The sequence below is a fragment of the Helianthus annuus genome, chromosome 8 (genome assembly GCF_002127325.2).
Source record: "Helianthus annuus cultivar XRQ/B chromosome 8, HanXRQr2.0-SUNRISE, whole genome shotgun sequence".
In the NCBI taxonomy this organism is placed as follows: domain Eukaryota; kingdom Viridiplantae; phylum Streptophyta; class Magnoliopsida; order Asterales; family Asteraceae; genus Helianthus; species Helianthus annuus.
This window is the reverse complement of record NC_035440.2, coordinates 18,300,957-18,308,307: the sequence shown is the minus strand read 5'-3', so window position 1 is coordinate 18,308,307 and position 7,351 is coordinate 18,300,957. Positions and strand designations below refer to the sequence as shown.

The 7,351-nt window shown below is 36.3% G+C and overlaps 1 non-coding gene across 1 annotated transcript; it reads right to left on the bottom strand.

The window, feature by feature from the left end:
• Window positions 1–5,479: 5,479 nt before the first annotated feature.
• LOC118481560 lies at window positions 5,480–5,586 on the bottom strand. Its single transcript, XR_004865769.1, has one exon. It is a non-coding gene; the product is annotated as a small nucleolar RNA R71 (small nucleolar RNA).
• Between the last annotated feature and the right edge of the window lie 1,765 nt (window positions 5,587–7,351).

The following is a 7,351-nucleotide window of genomic DNA, read 5'->3' as shown; positions in this document are numbered from 1 at the left end:
TAAACAATACGAGTTCAATAATGTGACGAACTTGTTGGTGCGTTATCCATAACACGAATGACATTCATTAGCTTTGGCCGAGCCGACTAGTAGTATCTTATGGTACCATAGGACTGACAATCCCGTTACCAGACTGTCCACTGGATTTAGTTGTGACAACTGGTAATTTTCCATGAATTCCATACAATGATAAACAGTAATCTGTGTCTTAATGACTGTGCATGATTTAAATTACAAGACGAATGAATTTCTGATTACTGTCATATACATACAATGGCATTTCATGTTGCAAGATCTTATCATTATTACATGCAACACAACACGGTACAATTAGTGCACGAAACAAAGTTAGCACAGTTATCAGACAAACTAGAAGTACCAACGGGAGTTCAGTACTCAGATAGACATGATGTTAAGACACAGAATGAGCCCCGAAACCAAGTGATACACTAGTGTAGTGTGTAGGGAAGTAGGGATTACAAAACTGCCTTCCTAGTGAAAACTTAGGTGTCGGAAAGTGCAAGAAACACACTAAAACTGCAGAATTCTGCAGAAAATAAATAAATTCAGCAATTTTCAGCATTTTAACAACTAAATATAATGCAAAAATATGGTTTAATGGTCCGGAATACCTTTCTAGGTGTCGGGAATCAAAACTGTTATAAAAGACAACGTAAAGCACATTAAACTGCGCTATTTAGCACTTTAACGAACCGGTAACCAACCGAACAACCGGACACTACCCGAAACACCAAATTTTCACTAGAAGCATTGTTTTAACATTTCCGAGCTAGTTATGGTCACCGAACATCATAACACATCCTATAAACATATATCACATATAACCCTAACTAGTATACTTGAAATCTAACTATAACATTTAACTTACCATTACATTTCAACTACACCCCCCCAACCTACGGTTACCAACATGTGGGCCCACCCATGATTTTATATGAATTGTTAAATTGATTTGTTGGATGCTTTAAAGACATAATACCCATTAGTTATTTGTTTGTTGGAAAGATTTATTTATAACACACAAGTTCCTTACACAAGTCATTTCTTCACCATCAAATTTACTCTCTTCTCTCCTCTTTCTTCTTACTCATGGCCACACTAAGTCCACCCACCATCTCCATTTTTGTTCAACTTTCAAGCCATTCCAAGCTTATTTCATGAAGTAAGAAGAACATCTAAGGGAGCTACAAGTGTTAGAAGTGGAAGGACCATCTTGTGGTGCTTTTATCCACCACATTTCTTCACCATCTTGCTTCTTGTTCTTCCCTAGCCTTAGTGCTAGTAGTAAGACTCTTTGATCCTATTTTTACTCATGATTTTGATGGTTAAAGTGTTATGTATCATGTAATCTAAAGAATCTCAAGAAATCATGATGATCATCCTTATGTAAAGCATACTAACACTTAAGTTTCCGACACCTATTTTTACTCATGATTTTGATGGTTAAATAACATGAAAAACAAGTTGTTTTAAGTGTATGTAGTATACTTGATTGTTGATTTCTTATGTTTATGATGTTGATCATCATAATAACCTTGCTAGATGATGATTAAACACATGATCTAGCAAGTATAAGGATGGATCTTGAAGAAATCATGATGATCATCCTTATGTAAAGCATGAACTTGAAGTATAAAATGTTTTTCTTGAATAAAGATGATCAAAGTGTGATGTAGATCATGTAAGTGGACGATTTCACAACTAGTATCTTAAGAAACTAAGTTAAAATACAAGGTTTATGAAAACTTGGTTCTTAAAGAAATTAATCACATTTTTAGTGGTTAATCAAGTGTAGAAACATGCATTTAACAAGAAAAATTCAAGAAGAAATATTTTTAGAAAAATATTTTACAAGTTGTAAAGATCTAAATTCTTCAAAAATGATGTTTTTAAATAAACAACCACACTTTAAAGGGTAACCAAGCTTACTAAACACACTAGTAAGTTACTACAAATTTTTATAAATTTACAAGTTCATGAAGTAGTGATTAATGCTTGATTTATGGCACTTGGTAAGTATTATTTGATTTGTTGTTGATTGTGATGATTTATAAAAGAAAAGGATATGCTTTGAAAGCTTGGAAACCTCCATTTTTAAGGGAAAACTATGGCAAAATTTTTCTAGAAATTTAACACTTAGAAAAATATTTTTAAACAAATATTTACAAGTATATTTTAACCATGGATTTTCTTATAAAGATTGCCATAATTTTTGTTACAAAAATTACAAAATATTGGAGGTTGGTTTTTGATAAATAAAAGTGACTAAATATGTATTTAGGAAAATATATATTAAGATGTCACCATGTGTGTGATTATTTGTATATTATGTGTATTAGTTATATTATTTTAGGACTTGAAATAATATAACTCACCAAAATACCAAGAAATTACAATACAAAATATTAACAAAATTTCAAGGAATAAATGTATAATTTATACCCAAAAATTAGAAGAAACCGAACAAGGAATATAACTTACAAAAATATTCCGGAATTAAATTCATGAGTATATTTTGGTAAACGGTATTTTGGACACCAAGAGAACAAAATATGATTTTTACAATTATTACAAAAATATATCATATTTTGACAAGAAGGAAATATATTATTTTTGGAGTAAAGGAAAGTGTATATGTTTTCTTGAATTACTAGAAAATATATTATTTTTGGAGAAAATATATATATTTTCTTAAATAAACTAAGAATATATTATTCTTGGGGTGAAAAAGGATTTATATATATTTTCAAAGTTAATCTTGAAAATATATTATTTTTGCGGTTTATATGAAAATATAATTATATTTGCCAAGGAAGGATTATAACTGATTTTCTATGAAAGTTTTCTTAAAATATATATTTTAAGAATACAAACTGGTGATTTTTATTGGTTGAAAATAATATTCCGGAAAATGTTAATACAAAAATTAAGTATAAGAATACTTAATAAATACAAGAAAATACGTATTCTCGCACGTACGAATACACACCGGAATACACCTCAAGTACTTGGCAAAATACACAAGGATAATTATACCCATACTTGGGAAATATCCATGAAAAGAATTACAACACAAACTAAGGCAAACATATATTATTTTGACAATATTCCAATTTAATAGATGAAAATAATTTAAGTTAAAATATTATTATTTTAACTAACAATTACATACTTTGGAATATTATAATATACATCAATGATGTAACTCAAAATATACCAAGATTTCCAAAACAAGTCTTAATGAACAACTAATACAAAGAGTCGTTGCACGACCCAAACGTCTAATAAAACATGGCACATTTGTAGGTAGTTGTACGACTCATAGAAGGACATTGAGCATACGAGATAGCAGGACATAAACTTCTGAGTTCATGTCCCCCTAGGACACTCCACCACCACTACAACACCCACATCCACCACCATCATCCACCTTAGAGTGTGTGTAGTAGTCTCGGGATCCAAAATTGATAGTAAGAGTTCTTGTCAATCAAAGGCCATGTTTGGCTTAGTCTCTTACATTACTTGGTGAAGACAAGTCATTAATGTATTACTTTTGATTTTTAATCTTTTCGCACTTTTTATTTGGTTTTGTATTAATGACTTTAATAACAAGTTTCTTATGTTGAAGGTGAAACTTCTTTATCATTTGTCTGTGGTGTCTTGGCATAACTTTATTGTCTATATAAAGTAAAAGATGTATACCATTCATATCTCTACGATCTATATAGAGATATGTTGGCTACCTGGTCGGGGGTTAAGGGAATGGTTTAGTAAGGTTCTTGCCTTGTTCAGTGTATAAATCCTGCAAGGACCTGGTTCAAGCTTACTAGGACCTCCTTCAATACCTACCTACTGGTATTGGATGGCGGGGGTGCGAATGGCTTGATCCCCGAAAATGTACTATTAATACATTAAACCGGCTACTTGGGATTGTATCCCTGCTGACTCAAACCACTTAGCCGAGGGTAGCGTCACCTTTAAAAGAGGGGCCTACCACTTTTCGCATTAATAACTTAATTAATTATCTTTCAATATTCCAACCCTTTGTGATTGTATCCTTGCTAACTCAAACCATTGGGTTGAGGGTAACGTCACCTTCAAAAGAGGGGCCTAGTACTATAACTAAGATAATCTCTTACAAAGTGCAAAAGTGAGAAAATCATCAAAGGATACATTAAAGGCGAGTCGGATCCAAGTGATTCATCTTATCTATCTGTTTTTATTTTGTTTTTATTTCTGCATTTTTAGTTTTTATTTTGTTTTTATTTCTGCATTTTTAGTTTTTATTTTTCATGTTTTTAAAATCTTTTCTCAAAAAAAAATTTAGATTGATTAGACGTTGAGGATAAACCGGTACTAAAAGCTCTTGTATTCTTGGACGACCTCGGTATCTTACCAACTCTATACTACGCTCACGATGGGTGCACTTGCCCATGTGTGTGTTTAGTGTTAGTAGAATATCGTGTTTTATAAATTTAAAACTTGATTAATGTATAAAATGGGCTTAAAATATCAATAAAAATATAATACACCTTGCACACACCAAGTTTTTGGCGCCGTTGTCGGGGACACAAGAATTTTAAGAAAGTTAGGAATCAATGGCCTAATCATTTTTACTTATTTTTCTACTTTTTTAGGATTTTTCTTAAATTTTTAGCTTCTGCAGACTTCAGCACGGGGCCGTCCCCAGCAACCTTACTGGCAGTTATTGTTTTCTGAGTTACAGGAGAGTGACCACGAGGTCGTGGCGGTGCACCACGGGGCCGTGCTGAACTCTCCAGTAACTTGTGTCCAGAAAACAAGCACTATAACCACGACCACGGGCCGTGGTAAGTGACCACGGGGCCATGGTGAGACTTCTGACCAAGGTTCTTTTTGTTTTTATCACAGGACTTGGAACTCAGGCACAACACCTGAACTTTTTACGCAGTGCATGAGCTCCAGTTCCAATAAATACATAAAAGAACCTCTAGACGAGTTCCAATAAACACATAAAAGAACCTCTAGACGAACCGAACGCATTCTAAGAAAGAAACTAAGAGCTAAAAATCAAGAGATTGTTTCGGGGGACCAACTTCCAATGGCGGATCAGCGTACCCTGATGGATTACCTACGGCCCACGGTAGGTAAACTCGGAGCCGCCATCAATGCACTGAATGTCGATGCCAATAAATTTGAACTTCGGCCGCATTTGATGCAAATGCTCCAAAATTACGCAACCTTCCATGGCCTAGCTGACGAAGATCCCCATTTACATATTACCAACTTTTTGGAAATATGTGATACTTTCCAGAACAATGGAGCATCAAACGACGCCATCCGCCTCCGAATGTTTCCATTTTCACAAAAAGACCGAGCTAAGGCTTGGCTTAACACCCTCCCAAGTGGTTTGGTAAACACTTGGGATGAACTAGCCCAAAAGTTTCTATATAAGTATTTCCCTCCTTCTAAAACAGCTAAATTAATGACTGAAATTAATACATATTCGCAAGAGGACGGGAAATCCTTATATGAAACTTGGGAAAGGTTCAAGGAGCTATTAAGAAAATGCTCGCATCATGGTCTTGCAGTATGGCAACAAGTATCCACTTTCTATAATGGGTTGTTGCCACACACAAGACAAACACTCGACTCTAGCTCCGGGGGACTCCTAGGTTATCGTCGCCCAAATGAAATTTATAATCAAATTGAGGAAATTGCTCAAAACAATTTTCAATGGCACACTCCCCGAGGTACAAAATCTATTGCCCCGGGCGCCCATAAGGTGGATGAAAACACCTCTTTACAAGCCCAAATCGAGGCCCGATCTTCAAAAATCAAAAAACTAGAAATGGCAAAAACGGCCTCGGTTATGGCTTATGAAGGGTGTGGTGGGCCACATGAAAATTGGAGTTGTATGAAAGAAATGGATAATCAAACGGAAATGGTAAACTACATTGATAATAGACCTAGGCCGTCGGGTCTCCCAACGGGCGCCTACAACCAAGGATGGCGTAACCACCCTAACCTTGGTTGGAGAGAACCCGACAATAGTAGTAACCAACAAAACCAAAACCAACGAACAAACTTTCAACAACAACCAAGAAATGAGTCACAAAATTTCTCTCAATAACAACAAGGGGGACGAGAGACGCTTGAAGACACTGTTTCACGCCTCATCTCCGAAACCGAAAAGAAAAACTCGGATTGATTCCTACAAATGGAATCAAACTTTAGAAATCAACAAGCTAGTATTCAAAACATTGAAAAACAACTAAATCAACTAGCTCAAAATTTCTCTGAGAGACCACAAGGCGTGTTACCTAGCAATACCGAACCCAACCCAATGGAGCAAGTGCATCTCATAACATTGAGAAACCGTACCGTAGGTCCCAATGAGGCTCCACTGCCCCCATTCAACAAAAATCCACCAACTCAAACCACGAACTCGCCACCAATCAATAAGGAAACGACTCCTCCACCAAATCCCGAACCTACCAAGACCCCCTCGGTGCCCTACCCCGGTCGGTTACTTGGCCAAAAGACCAATGAGCAATTCAAAAAATTCATAAACTTACTAAAACAATTGCATATCAATCTTCCATTTGTGGAAGTCCTCACTCAAATGCCAAAATATTCAAAATTTATGAGAGACTTCCTCACTCACAAAAGGAAGATCGAAACATTGCAATTGGTCAATTTGGGTGAAGAATGCTTCGTCGTACTACTCAATAAACTTCCACAAAAGAAAATCGACCCCGGAAGCTTCACCGTCCCTTGTTCCATTGGGGGATCACCTATACGCAATGCATTAGCCGACCTTGGGGCTAGCATCAATCTCATGCCCGCATCAATGTTTGACCGACTCGGACTAGGTAAGACGAGCCCCACAAAGATGAGCATACAACTCGCTGATAGGTCTATCAAATACCCACAAGGTGTCGCCGCAAATCTATTGGTAAAAGTCGGAGACTTTGTCTTCCCGGCCGACTTTGTCATACTAGCTACGGATGAAGACACCGAAGTGCCACTCATTCTAGGAAGGCCATTCCTTGCCACCGCTCACTCAATGGTAGATATGAGTGATGGAAAGTTAACACTGAGGGTCGGAGACAAAGAGATGAAATTCGGGGTTGGGAAGAGAGTAGAGGACGACCCGGTCAACTACATGGATGTCATAGACTCAAGCTTGGATGACGCTCTCCAACGGTACAACATGGGATGCGAGACATCCCACTTAGGTAACATATGACTGACTTTGGGTCTAGCCAAGGACCCTTATAAATGTGGTGCACCACAGAGGCATTCCGCGGAACTATCCGTAGTTTTTTAGTTTAGGTTAACTTTTATG